Source organism: Mercenaria mercenaria, chromosome 11 (assembly GCF_021730395.1).
Source record: "Mercenaria mercenaria strain notata chromosome 11, MADL_Memer_1, whole genome shotgun sequence".
Lineage (NCBI taxonomy): Eukaryota > Metazoa > Mollusca > Bivalvia > Venerida > Veneridae > Mercenaria > Mercenaria mercenaria.
The window spans coordinates 39,137,461-39,154,914 of NC_069371.1; the positions used below are offsets into that span (position 1 = coordinate 39,137,461).

At 35.9% G+C, this 17,454-nt stretch overlaps 1 long non-coding RNA gene across 3 annotated transcripts in view; it reads left to right on the plus strand.

Moving 5' to 3' along the window:
* Nucleotides 1–1,825: 1,825 nt before the first annotated feature.
* Nucleotides 1,826–17,454, plus strand: part of LOC123564968 (uncharacterized) — a 38,147-nt gene continuing 22,518 nt past the window's right edge. Inside the window, exons 1-2 of one of the 3 annotated variants that reach the window (XR_008366016.1) lie at nucleotides 1,826–12,980; nucleotides 16,658–16,773. This is a non-coding gene — a long non-coding RNA (uncharacterized LOC123564968). The remainder of the gene's footprint in view (nucleotides 12,981–16,657; nucleotides 16,774–17,454) is intronic. The other 2 variants (XR_008366014.1, XR_008366015.1) reach the window with 2 other exon arrangements.

A 17,454-nucleotide genomic window follows, 5' to 3' on the forward strand; every position in this document is an offset into this window, starting at 1 on the left:
GATTTTTATACAGATTAATTTGCTACAATTCAATGAAATTGTCTTGACCTTATATATATCACTGTCAATTTGTAACTAAATATTAAAAATTTTGTATACAATGTATCTCATTCTTTTCATGCAAATCCTGTATACTAGTAATTACCATCATGGAAATACAAAAGAATATAGCTTAAGAGTTATTTTGTGGTGCGTCTGTTACGTGTCTTCAGCGAAAGCTACTGGTTACTGGCCTGTTAATAAACTAGTGCGAGTGCAATCTGTAATATCAGGGCCGTCGCCGGCTTAGAAAAAGTGGTCCGGCCATGTAACGTCGAAGGCGTCCCGCGAGTGCCGAAGGCAGGAGAGGGGAGAGAGCAGGAGAGGGTTTACCCGTCTCGTAAGGGGGGGTTGTGGGGCTCCCCCGAGAAAAGTTTAAGATTTGGGATGCCCGTAAGTGCGTTTTCCTTGCATCTTAAAAGCATTTTCCATTAAGATTTTCAGTCAATTTTATAACAGTTTTCAAGGATAACTATCCGACATTTGTTCAATGAATGTTGATGTATTTCACTTCTGAATGTCAGCGAGTACAAAAGAAAACAACTATTTCGACCCCTCTGTGAGTCTCATCAGGCGGTGGCATTAATAATGAAGGCTTTATCAAGATTCGAACTTGACAACTTGCCGTCTATCATGGTGAGCAACCATACACACATGACAATAAGCGAGGTCATTAGTTTCATCGTAACGCAACCACGATCTATTGGTGAACCACGAAGGCTTGAAAACTTCTGTTCACTGGATTTTTCTGACCAAAGGTGCGTTTCGGAAATTTAAATGTCAGGTTGATTTGGAATTTCAGGTATGTCCATTTTGCAGCAATACATTAAGCAACAAGTTAAGCATACGGTTTCAGAATTTAGAGTAGATAGAAACGAAGTTTATGTTATTTAATAGTTGAGATTCACGTGGGCATTTTATTTGATTTAAAGCAATTATTTAAGATTATTCAAAATAATTAGAAGAAATTAGCTTTCGGTTAGTTTTGTCTTATTATACCACGAAAAACACAATTGTTTCCAATTTTTTTTTAAACAGACGACTATTTTTGGACGTATAAAGTCTCTAGGTTTCTGATCCATAAATAGATAATATGACATTTTGACATTTTCACCACGCCTATCGTGTAATCGGTAATGCAACATGTATTTTTTACCTGTCCCAGAATCAAATACACAGTAGTCATACCTGTCAAGACACACGCATTGAATAAACGTCACAAAAAGTAAACATGGAGGGAGACTATTCAAAACCAGACCTGTTTTGTGTTAAAAATCTAAATTTTCCATGTGAGGGCGTTTCCGGCTTTTAGGGATCATCGCCCTCCAGACCCCCACGAGGGACAACCTTCCCTTCGAACCCCGATCACACTCGTGGCCTTTGTGGAGCCTTGACAGCTATGCAGTAGCCAAACTTATCGTTGAACGCCTTTTGCACAAGGGTCGGGGTGAAGACCTCTACAAAATGTGACAGTTTAAATGGGTCTGCCCTGCACACAGGTGTTCATCATAGACGAGTATATAATCAAACTTCCTCATAATGCTTTTGTTCATAATGTGGCTGCAACTGTTCTTGTTATGAAATAAATCTTGTCTAAGTACTTGAATATTTGTTAACGTAGACCTACTTGAATAAATATATGGTGAAAACTCCTGTGCATAATTATCGAGTAGCCTAGGAGGTATGCAGTGATTAACCTCATGTTTTTTGGATAGCACTTGCACAGTTACTGCCCTTTAATCAAATACGCCATTTGCACTAGTCTTGAGGTCGTCTGATGGGGAATGCGGATATTTTTGCACCAATGCATTATTAATCAATTACTCCTTCAGTTCTTGATAACTTGTTTAAATATGTTGGTATATGGGATAATAATGCTAAAGTAAACGAAGCCGAAAGTATAGATGGGCATGTCAGTAACAATACAATACATTCTGTTTTACCTTTCAAAGCATTGACCTTCGCCCGTTTCTCCTCCAGTTTCTGACTCAATTCTTCCTTCTCTCGAAGTTTTAGTAACCTGGCTTCTTCGTGGCCTAATTGCTCGATTTCTGCCTTTATCGCTTCCGTGTCATCTTCACTTTCTGCCGAAATTTCCTCTATATCAAACTGGATGAAGACGTGCGTTTTTTGACCTTTGAAGATACATTTGGTGGTGCGATGCCTACTGTACTAGACGGCTCTCCCTCAGATTCTGCGTCTCCTTCGTGCATCTTTTTGTAATCTTTCTTGATGCCGTGTCGTAATTTCGGCATGACAATCTGTTGTCTTCCACGATAATTACAGATCTGACTATTGGCTCGGAAAATTACTCCAACTGTTAAGTTTCCAAACGAAACAAATGTCTCAGATGGGTAAAACGTATCTGTTCTCGTATCCTCTAAAGAACACTTCCCTTTTGTTCACATACGAAACACTCTTTAATCATAGTTTATTGTTCCACATTTTTGGAGCGAGTACTCTCAAAACACTTCAAAACATAGTCTAATGTTCAAAATTTTTAAAAGTAAGCCCAATGGGCCTACTTGAACGAAAATACCTTCTGTTGTCTCTCTAACTGTGGCTGTAATAACTATTCAAATCCAAATAATTTTTATCTCTGAGTTTTTCAAACTACTACCAATTTTAGTCTTTTAGACTTGTGACACGTAACTAGAAATTTCAACAAGTGGCGCCAAAATTGTGAGCGTCGTTATATAAACTAGTCAACCAATAATAATAATTTTAACAAAGAACCAATCAGCGAGAGAGATTCACGAGGTTGGCTAAAAAACTTAACGACTGGAAAGAGAAACGTGATCGTCGTTAATTAATTATTTTAAAAAGATTTAAAATATACCAATACAATACAATACAAATTTTATTTGAAGTCGGTGCATAAATCTATATTTAAACAGGAAAACATTAGCTATGTATAGCTATTTACCGACATATGTCAAATGTGACTTCTGTCCACATTGGGTACACCTACAGTACTCACTGTGGGGAAATGAACACCGGATATAGCTCAGAAAGTGATAAGTAAACAGGCAAATGTGCAGTTGTTTTCCTTTACCAGAGGTAAGATCTTGCTGTAATAACGCTTATCTACCGTGTCCACAAATGAAACCAGTGTTTGAACTCATAGCTGAATGCTAAATTTAGACTTTGGTGTATTGTATAATGGTCACGATTTAGCAGAGCATGAAAACTTTTACTAAAAATCTGAGATGATCACCTCAGAATTCACAGAATTTCTACAAATATTGTTATTTGTAAGAAATATTTCGAATATATTAAAATTCTGAATCGTACAATTTTACGAGCATAAGCTGAACTATTTTTATTGTAAGAATTGGCAATGTAACTTTTAAACTGTTAAAGATATGCCCTTAGAAATGTTTACAGAACTGTAATGGGGATAGCCGTATTATGTACTGAGGATAGTTTCCAAGTTGACAAATGTGTACTGAGGATAGCATATAAAATGAGGGACAAAAACCCTGTTTTCTGATTGCTAGTAACACTGTTCATGTACAATATTTGTCTTTTTCAAACTTTTCAATTACTAGGTCTTATTACAATGAGAAGACAATTAAAACATGGATCTACTAGTATGTAATGATCCAATATATTGCTGACTGTAACTGCTTGATCTGTGTTATCCGTAACATAATTTTTCAATGAATTTCGGATCAAGATATCAACCACACATCTTGAGGGGCATCTGTGGCCGAGTGGTTAAGGTCACCGACATCAAATCATTTGTCCCTCGTCGATATGGGTTCAAGCCTCATTTGGGGAATTGAATTCTTCATGTGGGGAAGCCATCCAGCTGGCTTATGGAAGGACAGTTGTTCTACCCAGGTGCTCGTTCGTGATGAAATAATGCACAGAGGGTCACCTGGTGTCTTCTTCCACCATCAAAGCTGGAAAGTCGCGATATGACCTATAATTGTATTTCAAATTTAATCTAAGTAACAATGAATTTGATCCATGCTCTTCAAAATCAACGTCTATAAGCAAGCTGCTTAAATATCAAGAATGGTCGCAATATTTAGTTTCTCTCTGTAGTTAACATGCAGATACCATTTTTCTGTTCTAAGTAACAAGAGACCAAAACGCAAAGCACGGTCGTAGAAAAGGCATCAAGTGTATCAAATTAGATCCTAGCTGATGACCTCTATGTGCAAAACGTGCCTACGTGATTTACAAAGCTATACCATATATAGCAAACACCATGTCATTTCTAAGGCCATATATTGAATGTTCACTGTTAAACCTATGTTAAACCTAACCCTAACCTTTAGTCAGTGTATAGTACACTCAATACGTGCGTACATCCAATAGGGGCGATTTAATGTTGACGCAATGTTTTGAGTCCCTCGATAAATCAGATTTAAACTTGATACTATATTCAAATATTTGCGACTCAAACGTTGAGGCTTGTGCACACTACCGTTAACTAATCTATACTCGTGAACTCAATATTGTTTACCAATTTTTAACTGATTTGAAATCAAAGCCTTGAAATGTCTGTTGGTTGCGGGTTTTGGTAGATTTATTTTGTTTGAATACCAGTCTATGAATATACATGAATGAGAAACAAATACAAATTTAATGTCCCTCATATCTAAGATGAACTCTGCGATGTAACCATGGGCTGGAATACCTTTTCATTGATAGATCTTATATAACCTAAATGGTCAATGTGAGTGGATACAGGTTGAATAGGAACTGCTTGTTCATTAAATTGATAATTCATCAGCGTTGTTCATGAATGGGACTATTTTGTGTAGCACATGAACATCCTTTAGATGTGATTCGGAATAAAATAAAGATGCTATATGATTGTCAGAAATACACTTGTAACTTTGGTGGCGGGATATACCCGCAACCAAAAAGGATACTTATTTTTGTGGACAAAATCTATTTGGGTTGAAAATTGCACATTGGAAACTAAGGGAAGTAACTGAATCCCATTTGTTAATGCAATATTTACTCAATTCGACCAACCATTGCAAGTATTGCTCTGGAAGGCCGAACAGTTAGACAAGTGGACGAAAAGAAAGACGAGCATACCGAGAGTTCAGAGTGAAACTGTTTTAAGTACATACAGATTTGTTTTTTTTTTTTAAAAACACTTTTACCCTCATCTCTCGATATGGACAATGGTTAAATCATATCCCCACGACTAACCGTAGAGCTGAAAAGCCGTAATCATTATCGCAGTCTCATTATTCAAAAAGGATCGTTACTATCCTCAGTCCACTTAATTGCTATCCCCTGTGCAGTTATTTTATTTGCTCCGTCTATCCTCGGTACACTTTCAGGTCATCAGAAAGCACAAATATCTCCGCAACAACATAACGTATCGTATTGATATCTAACAGAATACGGGACAATATAATTTCAATAAAATCGCTCGATTCAGTTTTTACTCTTATTTTCTATTTGTTGTTTTATGTTAGAAATCCTACCGCCTTACTGAACATTTGTTAGTGATCATGCAGCTTTCATCGAAAAGTGCACTATTATACAAGAAAGGAGACTCATTTCCATTATAGACGTACATTGCATATGATTAAGCTATTCAAAACTCTTCAATTTTGATAAATATATCAACATAAAATACAAAAAATGATGAAAAACTTTCCGTGAGTCAAAATAAAACGTTCATTTTCTTATCACTTTTTGAGCTATATCTGGTGTCCGTTTCCCCACAGTGGTACTGTACTCCACTCCAGTGAAAGTGCTCAGGAGGGCTTCTATTTTTAGATGTGCCCACAGATGTTCACTTCGAGAATAGAAACAAAAACACTACTGTATAGTGTGAATGAATGTGTAAATGAACAGTTACTTCTATGATATTTTCCAAATTGACTGGTATAAATGGGTGTTAGTCAAAATAATTTGACGTTCAGACATACATGGGTGAGATGGGGTGGGTATGGGAGGTTGTGGGAAAAATTTTGCAAATTGCACCATAAATGACACGATTTCCTTGCATTTAAATTCCATATAACAAGTTATATCAACACATTATTTGTGCCAATTTTACCAAGAAGCTCTATTTAAGCAATGCTTGAAATAATTATGAAAATCACTAAAGTTTCAAAACGTTTCATTGTCTTGCTAACAGTAGACATTCATATTATTTATAAAACAGTGCAACTGTATTAATGTGTTTGAAGCTTATAATAACATATTTCAATGAGCTTTTCTTGCCAGGCATCAATCATCGTCAGAAAAAAACTGAAGCAACGAACCATTTATAAAAGGGGTACAAACAGGAAAGAGAGATGTAAAAGACAAATATTGGTCGTTTATTTTTCTATAAAATGTAATTGCATACATATTCTGCATATATATTCTACAGATAATATTTTTACCTGACGTGCTTTTGATATGTTACCTGCTTCATAGTTATGTCATACTATTGTCAAACAATATCGGCCCTCAAGTAAGGCACAACTGCACCCTTTACAAAGTTTGAGTATAGACAATTATATCGAAAAGTTTACACTTTTGCTCGAGTACAAATGACGAGCGGCCACCCCACACCAAACAGATAATCCCCAATTAACTTATTGATTTTTGACACTTTGCGTGCTGCTCGCTGATAATACACGTGTCTCTGGTAACGCTCCATCGCTTTCTTTTGTTTCGCCTCTCCAATTTTGCATAAGCGTAGAAAGTTGATGACAAAATCTGGACATTTTCAAAATATTTGAAACACCGTCTTGCAGTTACTGGCCGAATTATTGGGGCGGCAACTGCTGCCCTAGTCGCAACACCTCTGGTAAAGTGTAGGCAGCAATGAAAGTTTCATTGGAAGTTGCTCCAACTATATTGGTCATTCGAGTGTTTGATGCGAGTGGGGATATTGCCCATATGAAAAAAATATCTCAGTAATTCCTAGGATCGCGTCAAATTAGTTGGACTAAAATGGGTGTAAAAGTGCCTTGTTTTAACTTTTCATGTGTTTATGCAGGCGTTATTCTTTAACAGTTGATGCGGTATGGTATGGGATTTTATACCGTGAAAATAGAATTAACTCCCCTTACGAAAGTGACCCTCACCTTGATTTAAACAAATGCTCGGAATGTGAAATTGCTGATTTCTATTGACATTTGAAGCCATTATCCCTTGAGTTAGACAAGATAGTATATATTGAAGACAACAAATAGAAAAGGGAAGACATAGACAAGTAGATAGAAGTCAAAGAAAATGTACTAGATCTATGTGTGATTTGAATGATGTAGAGAACAAATTTCAGTTTGTTTTAAGATAGTGAAAGAAAATTTTAAGTCTGCATTTTAAAAGCATCTTAGTAATAAACGTTTCAATTTCAGTAATTAAAAATAAAAAAATAAAAGTTTCAGGGTTCCTACGCTAAAATGGGGTCAGATTTTGAGGATGGAAAAATTCACCCCGTTTAAAAGCGTTATAGGCATTCACTGTAAAAATTGGCCCGTTTTTAAGGACTCAAAAATTTTACCTATTTCACTACGTTTCCGGTGTGCAAAGAATATAAAACAGTTATAAAAAAATTTAGAACAGTGACGCAAAGTCTCTGAAATACAGTGTCTTTTTTTAATGTGTCAAGTGATTTACTTTTGCTTAGTTCTAACGGCAGTTCATTCCACAGTTTTGGACCAGTAGTGTAGAAATTTCTATCATTGAATGTTTTGCACTTGTTGAACATGGAACAACATAACGACATTCAGAATTTTCTGACGATCTCAAACCTTATCTACTAGGATTATACCGTGTAAGCAATTCTGTTAAATACATTGGTGCTCTGCCAGTGTGACAGCTATACATGAAAGAAAGTATCTTGAACTCAATCATTGCTTTCACCGGCAACCAAAATACCGGTAGGTCATACAACTCTTGTTTAGAACTGTCAAATTTCCTCCTGTGTAGGACAAGTTTTGTGCACATGTTTTGAATACTTTGCATCATAAGCACCTCACCATTAGCTACACCATACAGTATGACATTGCAGTAATCCAGATGTGAAATAACTAGAGACAAAACCAAAATTTCAGTGGCCGCATTTGTTAAATATTTACGGATGTTCTTAATTTTCAGGTAGTTCAACCTGGCTGTACGAAATTTGCAATTTACATCAAGGTTTCATCAAGAAATGCCCCGAGATATCTAATTTTGCTTTCATATTAATTTTAATATCATCACCCACAATGGTAATCGAATTTGTAAAACATTTGTTATAATTGAGGTCTGCTACCAAATATGATAAATTCAGGTTTTGAAGTGTTCATTTTCAATTTGTTTCTATTCATCCAGTCTTTGATTATAACTGCGCCCTGTTCAAGTTCTGAGCTATTGCTTGTGATTGAGACTTTTATTTGCTATAATTATGATCATCAGCAAAACCGTAGATTGATACGGATTTTGGAATAACATGAAAAAGAGTTCCAGCATAAGTGAGATACAACCACGGACCAAGGCAACTGCCTTGGGGCACACTGCATTCAAGATGGCGGTCTAATGAATATGCATTATTGATATTAATCTTACAAGTTCGAGGCCTTTAAGTAGGAGTCTACCCATTGAAGAGCTGTTTCACAGACACCATACTGTGCTTTCAGGAAATCTATAAGAATGTTGTGGTCGACAGTGTCAAATGCCGCACTTAAGTCAATCGCAATAAGGGCTGTGACTTCCTGTTTCTCCATACCACTTAGAAGATCATTAACCAACTGAAGCAGCGCAGATGCAGACTAGTTCTTAGGCAAAAGACTATTTTGATTTACATGTTTGTTTAATCTGTAAAGAACAGCTTTCTCAATAAGTTTTGATAGAAATGATAAATTACTCACAGGACGATAATTGGAAACCTCTAGTTCAAGACCTGTTTTTTTTAGCAAAGGTCTAACAACAGTTACTGCTTGTTTGTATTTCACAAGAAAAATACCTTGATGTAATGAGAGAGTTACCAGTTTAGTGATACTAGGGAGAAGTTTATCTACATGTGATTTCAGAATATGTTTTGGAAATTTTGATGACATATACAGTTTTGCACATGGATCTTAAAACTGACTTTCAGACCATGAATGTGACCTACTGACCTGCTTTCTTTAAAAGGTAGTGTTGCACGTTTGATATACCGGAAGTGATGGCGTAACGTCATTTATCCGAAAAACGTAGAATAAAGCCTAGATTCGGCGTACGGAAATGAAAATCATTTTATGAATTAATCGAAACCTGTGAGTACATTTATTGCAATGGCACTGTTTCTATATTCCTAATGTCAGAATATGATATTAAAACATATGACACGTTAAAAAATTCAAAATAATGTCTTAAAATTGGCGTGAATTTTCCGGTTCGCTTTAATTATTTCAAAAATAAGCACATGGACCTATACATTTTATTTAACCAAATTATAGGTCATATGTTTATTTACAACTGTGAGAAGTTTCATCAAAATCTACATTGTAGAAACATTTCTATGCGCGAAAATGTTATGAAAGTTATGATTTTCCCATAGACTTCCATTATAAAATATTGCATGAGGTCCAAATTTTTCAAACCAGTCCAGCAAAAAATCAAGCACACAACCCTATCTTTTTTATTTGCTGAATTTTCTAGGTATATTCTGAAGTTTTGAAAAATCAAGAGTTTAATCAAATTCTACATTGTAGAAAAAAAATTGATCCAAACGTGCAGAAATACCTTAATATTTCATTGAAACATGTTCACTCAACTTGGAAAAGATTTCAATGCTAACTTATATTTGACTTTCTTTCTTGATCTCTTACACTTGTCCATGTAGCTCCAATTACTCAGGTGAGCGATCCCGGGTCATCACGACCCTCTTGTTTATGAAGATCTTGAGTATTTTTATCCCCCGACGAAAGTCGGAGGGATATAGTTTTGGCATTGTCCGTCCTTCTGTCCGTCCGTCCGTCCGTCCGGAGCCATATCTAGGAAATGGTTGGGAATATTTATTTAAAACTTCATATACTTGTTCACCACTATGAGTTCTTGCGGCCCGTCAAGTTTCAGTCAGATTGCCCAAGTAACACCAGAGTTATGGCCCTTAGAAGTTTCTAGTGTTAACTGTATAGGGTACTATAAATATTGCAATTTCTGCATCATAACTTTTGATATATTCGACCTTGAACTATGAAACTTTAACAGAATTTAGAGCACTATAATGTGGTTGTGCACACACAATTTCGTATGGATTTCTTTTGTAACTGCAGAGTTATTGCCCTTTAATTGTCTAAAAATCCACATATTTGTACATAACAAACTTGCCATTTGGCAGAATATCATTAAATTTCTTTCATTCTTTTCTGTGAACATTTATTATAAACATGTGAAGTTGCGCACCCACACCTGGTCGCCCACTTGCCTTGGTCACCCGGGGTGACCCCGGGGTCAAAATTGACCCCGCCCCAGGGGTCACTTGATTTTACATAGGAAAATCTTTAAAAATCTTCTTCTCAAAAACCAGAAGCCCTAGAGCTTAGATATTTGAATTGTAGCATTGCCTAGTGGACCTCTACTAAATTCAAATCATGACCCCGGGGTCAAAATTGACCCCGCCCCATGGGTCACTTGAATTTTCTAAAAATAAACCAGAAGGCCTAGAGCTTAGATATTTCACATGTAGCATTGCCTAGTAGACCTCTACAAAAAATTTTCAAATCATGACCCCAGGGTCAAAATTGACCCTGCCCCAGGGGTCACTTGATTTTACATAGGAAAATTTTCAAAATTTTTCTTAAAATAAACCAGAAGGCCTAGAGCTTAGATATTTCACATGTAGCATTGCCTAGTGGACCTCTACAAAATTTGTTCAAATCATGACCCCCGGGGTCAAAATTGACCCCGCTTCAGGGGTCACTTGATTTTACATAGGAAAATCTTCAAAAATGTTCTAAAAATAAACCAGAAGGCCTAGATCTTAGATATTTGACATGTAGCATTGCCTAATAAACTTCTACAAATTTTTTTCAAATCATGACCCCCAGGGTCAAAATGACCCCGCCCCATGGGGTTACTTCATTGTACATAGAAAAATCTTCAAAATTTTCTAAAAATAAACCAGAACGTCTAGAGCTTAGATATTTCACATGTAACATTGCTTATAGTGGACCTCTACAAAATTTGTTCAAATCATGACCCCGCCCCAGGGGTCACTTGATTTTACTTAGGAAAATCATTAAAAATTTTCTTAAAATAAACCAGAAGGCCTAGAGCTTAGATATTTCACACGTAGCATTGCCTAGTGGACCTCTACAAAATTTGTTCAAATCATGACCCCTGGGTCAAAATTGACCCCGCTCCAGGGGTCACTTGATTTTACATAGGAAAATCTTCAAAAAATTTCTAAAAATAAACTAGAAGGCCTAGATCTTAGATATTTGACCTGTAGCATTGCCTAGTAGACTTCTACAAAATTTGTTCAAATCATGACCCCCGGGGTCAAATTGACCCCGCCCCATGGGGTTACTTGATTGTACATAGAAAAATCTTCAAAATTTTCTAAAAATAAACCAGAAGGCCTAGAGCTTAGATATTTGACATGTAGCATTGCCTAGTGGACCTCTACAAAATTGGTTCAAATCTTGACCCCCCCCAGGGTCAAATTGACCCAGCCCCAGGGATTACTTGATTGTACATAGGGAAATCTTCATAAGTTTGCTAAAAATAAACCAGAAGGCCTAGATCTTAGATATTTGATATGTAACATTTCCTAGTAGACTTCTACAAACTTTGTTCAAATCATGACCCCCCGGGTAAAATTGGCCCCGCCCCAGGGGTTACTTGATTGTACATCGGAAAATCTTCCAAAAAATTTCTAAAAATCATCAGTTTGACATTAGAAACATGTAGCTCATATTACTCTGGTGAGCGATCCAGGGTCATCATGACCCTCTTGTTTTTCATTTTTATTTTTCCATCAATATTTATAATCAACATGTGAAATTTTGTTTCCTCTCCCGTTCCCCCGCACCCCCACACCCTTAAAAAATAAATATATATACATATATATATTTCCATTCCTTTTTTTTTTTTTTTTTTTTAAATGTTCAGACCTTCAATATGTTAAGTTGTGACTGCACAAGCCTTGCCCTCAGTCATGTTCAAGATATCTTACCAGTGTTCTCATAAGGACATCTGTTTTTTTAAGTTCAAATGTACATGTTAAACAACAATTTAACACCTGGTGCCAAACCACTCAAAGACAATATTTCGTTCCAGTTAAACTTCAAGCTCATATTTCAATTAACTGCATTTAATTTTAAAAGCTAAGCTTATTACAGTAAGCATATCCCATTCAAAATAAATTCTTTAGTCAGGATCAAAGTATCATACATTTATCATGTACTCTTTAATTAAACATTTGTTTTCTGTTAAATTGATTTTGACTAATGAAATTATTTGCTTCTTATTAACATCCTTAACTTTTTGCTGGATATATTTTTTTGCCATTCCTCACCACAAACCCTTTCGGCGGGGGATACCAATTCATCGAATTTGCTTGTTGTTCTTATTGTAAAATCCAGATTTTCTTCACAGACAGACTGGTAAAGATAAGATTTTAATATATAAACTGAATATTCCCTTATATACATTATGTAAGAGTTTCATCCATTTTTGTTTTGCTGATATATGAAGAAATTAGAGCATTTTGAACACAACACCCCTTGTACTAGTATATAAGTGATGTAGATTTGCATTAAAGTAAATATTTTTTGCATCGTAAATATTGTCTTATATTCTTTTAGTTTGTACTTTATAAACTATTGTTTATGTATGTCATAAGGTATAATTTTAGGAAATATCTCTTCTTTTTGTAGAGATATATATGTGGTGGGGCTTGTTGCTGTATGCCATGGCCAAACTAAGAAGTTCAGACTGTTTTTCACATACTTGTGTTCCTCATGTATGGCTTGAAGGATTGTTACAGGAAAAGGGTAAGAAAGATACATGTGTAAGGATATGGTATGTACTGGTGTAAACCAAGGAATCAACATTTTCGGCTTGACTACACAAAGTATCTGGAGAGCTATCCAAATCTTCCTGGCACCAACTTCCTTGCCAACAGTTTGTTTGTTTTTTAGCTCACCTATACAAAGTATATGGAGACAGAGCTGTCCTACTCTCCCCAGCTTCGGCATCCACGTCCATACCTTGGTTAAATTTTTGATGCACTTTCACTTTATGTCTGTTATTTCTTGATGGCTTTGCTTCAAACTTAAAATAGTTCTTCCATATCATCACACACATCATGTACCGTATAGCGGGTTATTTCTGCGGTCAAAATATTCTGCGTTTTGGCCCCAAAAAATGTGAAACAAATTTCTGCGTGTTTTATTTCTGCGTTTTCACATAAAATGGAAGAGAAATTTCTGCGTTTTCGATGCCAAGGAGGGGGTAATTCCTCGCATGATCGGACGTTGTGAGAATGATAGCGTATGAAAACAATAAGCTAAATTACTGTTAACTGCAGTAAAGTATCTTTGTATTTAACGAATACATTGTAGGATATAATAATTTGCGAAATGAAAAAATATAAGCCCAACAACAATAAATCATTACACAAACAGCAACTGCAAAATACGGTATATATACATAACGGTTACACTTATATAAAGGTTACTAAAGTATCAATTGTTTAGATGATCGCCACAAGGGATTAATAAGAACAACACAAGAGAAATTCACTCAGTTTATTTCATTCACAAAATAAAAACGTTTTCTGAAGGATTAACAGTTAGGACTTTGACTGACCATCACACCTAATTATCATGATTATACCACTATCGGTAATTGTTAGATGGCGACGGTAATTTTCAATAATTAGACCAGGCAATTGTGAACTTCGGATTACCTCGGATAACATAGCGTGAAACAACGTTGGTGCAATTAAAAAAATGCAGATTTTTGCGTTTTAAATTTTTGCTGGATGAATATTCTGCTGGAAATATTTTTGCGATCCTACCGAGAGACCGCAGAAACGCAGAAATATTGCCCCCGCAAAAATAACCTGCTATACGGTAATACAGTCAGTAGCTCTTGCACCAATATTTCATGAATTATGCCCTCTTTTTCCTTTGAATTTCAGATCAAAGTTTGGATATACTTTCACTCTGTCTCTGTAACTTATAATGGAATGGATTTGATGAAACTTGAAATAGTTGTCATAAATCAACACTGACATTGTACGACACAAGGTCCATTACTCCAGCTCAAATATTCCATAATTATGCCCCTTTTTTAGCTTGACTATTCAAAGAATAGGTAGAGCTATAGGACTCACTCATGCGTCTGCATCCCCGATTTGGTTAAGTTTTTGTATGTAAGATGGTATCTCAATAACCACTAATGGGAATGGATTGAAACTTCACACACTTATTCACTGTGATAAACTGACTTACAATGCACAGGTTTCATACTCTATTTTGCTTTTTTACAAAATTATGCCCCTTTTTCGATTTAGCAGTTTTTGGTTAAGTTTTTGTATGTAAGCTGGTAACTCAGTACCCACTAATTGGAATAGATTGAAACTTCACACAATTGTCCATTGTCATGAGCTGATATGTATTTTACAGGTTCCATAACCCTGTTTTGCAATTTTACAAAATTATGCCCCTTTTTAGCTCACATGTCACTTTGTGACAAGGTGAGCTTTTGTGATCGCGCAGCATCCGTCAGTGCGTAAACTTTTGCTTGTGACCACTCTAGAGGTCACATTTTTCATGGGATCTTTATGAAAGTTGGTCAGAATGTTCATCTTGATGATATCTAGGTCAAGTTCGAAACTGGGTCACGTGCGGTCCAAAACTAGGTCAGTAGGTCTAAAAGTAGAAAAACCTTGTGACCTCTCTAGAGGCCATACTTTTCAATGGATCTTCATGAAAGTTGGTCAGAATGTTCACCTTGATGATATCTAGGTCAAATTCGAAACTGGGTCATGTGCCATCAAAAACTAGGTCAGTAGGTCAAATAATAAAAAAACCTTGTGACCTCTCTAGAGGCCATATTTTTCATGGGATCTGTATGCATATTGGTCTGAATGTTCATCTTGATGATCTCTAAGTCAAGTTCGAAACTGGGTCAACTGCGGTCAAAAACTAGGTCAGTAGGTCTAAAAATAGAAAAACCTTGTGACCTCTAGAGGCCATGCTTTTGAATGGATTTTCATGAAAATTGGTCAGAATGTTCACCTTGATGATATCTAGACCTAGTTCGAAACTGGGTCACGTGTCATCAATAACTAGGTCAGTAGGTCAAATAATAAAAAACCTTGTGACCTCTCTAGAGGCCATATTTTTCAATGGATCTTCATGAAAATTGGTTAGAATTTTTATCTTGATGATATCTAGGTCAAGTTCAAAACTGGGTCACATGAGCTCGAAAACTAGGTCACTGTGTCATATAATAGAAAAAAACATCATACTCAGTTCAAAACTGGGTCATGTGGGGACAGCTGAGCGATTCAGGACCATCATGGTCCTCTTGTTTGATTTTGATATTCATTCAATTGACAAGGCTGTTGAATAGTCGAGCGTTGCTGTCCTCCGGCAGCTCTTGTTTACTTCAGATTTCATGTTGGAAGTTTTGAGGAAGATAAACTCTGTGTGGATTATTGCTGAATGTATTTGATTCAAACTTGAAGTAGTTGTACCACACCATCACCTATATCACATAACACAAAATGCTGTACTATGGCAGTAATATTCCATGAATTATGTCCCTTTTATACTTACAAAAATCTGGTAAATACCTCTGTTATTACTAAAAGGATTAGACTCAAACAATTGTCCAATTTCATCATTCACCTTAGAGGGTATTAGTCATTTCATTTTCATTTCTTAACTCTTATCATGCTGGACACAACTGATTCTGCCTTTGCGACCAATGCAGATCATAATCAGCCTGCACATCCATGCAGTCTGATGACAATCTGCACTGTTTGCCATTCAGTCACTATCTTTTTGTTTTTGTACTGACCACATTGAAAGATGGACAAGTTCCTTACTGGAATTTAGCAGGGTAAGGGTTAATTAAATGTGTCTTGTCAGTTAAGAAACTTTACTCATACATCATTTTGTTTTCTCTGCTAAGGAAATTATGACATAAGTGATATATCTAGTTTTGACGTTGAGTATACTAACAGCTTTTGTTATGTTTGTTAACAAAATTGTTAACACAAAATATTTATTTGAATACAAAATATTTTATATTCACAATTATTATTTCCAGTAAGACCTAGAGATTATTCACATAAACATACCTTACCAGCAGCCACTTCCCTTAGCCGGTTGGCTAACTTCCCAAATGGTCATTTTATTCTAATTTCCTTAAGCAGTCATCCTCTCTAAAACAGCCACATTGTATCTTTCATTTGACTGGCTACTTTATACAGGTTGAACTCTATTTTATAGACAGGGACTGATTTAAATATAATGTATAAATTTGACTTCTATGATTGAAGGGAGATAACTCAATTTAAAATTTTCCTACTAAATTCTGTTATGGTAATGTTACAATTGCCTTTCTGCAAATATCACTTTAAAAGGTTGAATAATATTTTAAACTGCAAGTATTTGTATGTCTTGTATGAATGATTTTTGTTGTGTTTTTGTAGTGAAGCCACAGGAAAACAAAGAAAAAAAGCTACATACAAAGAATTCCAGACATACAGGGTTGTAGATCTTTGTAGGATCTTGTTGTGAGATGTAGGTAGCAGATTGAATGTATAATGTAAGAGACTAAGTGTTACTGATTTAAATTTGCATTCTTAAACTAGGTTCTATCTTTAGGTAAAATGAGATTTAACATAGATGTCACATAATATTTGTTTGACCTGTAGTGTGTTTTCAGGTATACAGTTCAAGGATGTGACATTGTGCAAACCAAAATATAAATACAACAGTGATTCAACTAGACATAAAGTTTTTACATGTATATATATTTTTAGCTTACCTGAGCACAAAATGCTCTGGGTGAGCTATTGTGATCACTCACTGTCTGTCGTCCGTCCGTCATTCCCAGCAACTTAAAAGATAGAGAGGGTCATCTTACTGTAAAGAGAAAAAAAGAGCACAATAGCTTCAATCCGTTAACAATAGATTATAGGGTCAGGGCCCCCTATACAACAAAAGAAAATAACAAAAGAAATGGCCCCCTATATTGTTTCGGTGGCCCATCCTTCGTTCATCTGTCCAGCCGTAATTTCATGTAAGGTCCATAACTCATCAAGGGATTTTAATATTTAACTAGATCATACACAACACCCAGACCCCTAGCTCAAAGGTCAATGTCACAGTTGGAGGTAAAAGGTCAACAGGGCATTTTCCCTGTCCAGTCCATAACTCTGCCATCCATGAAGGGATTTTGATATTACTTGGCACAGATATACCCCATTATAAGATGATGCGTCGT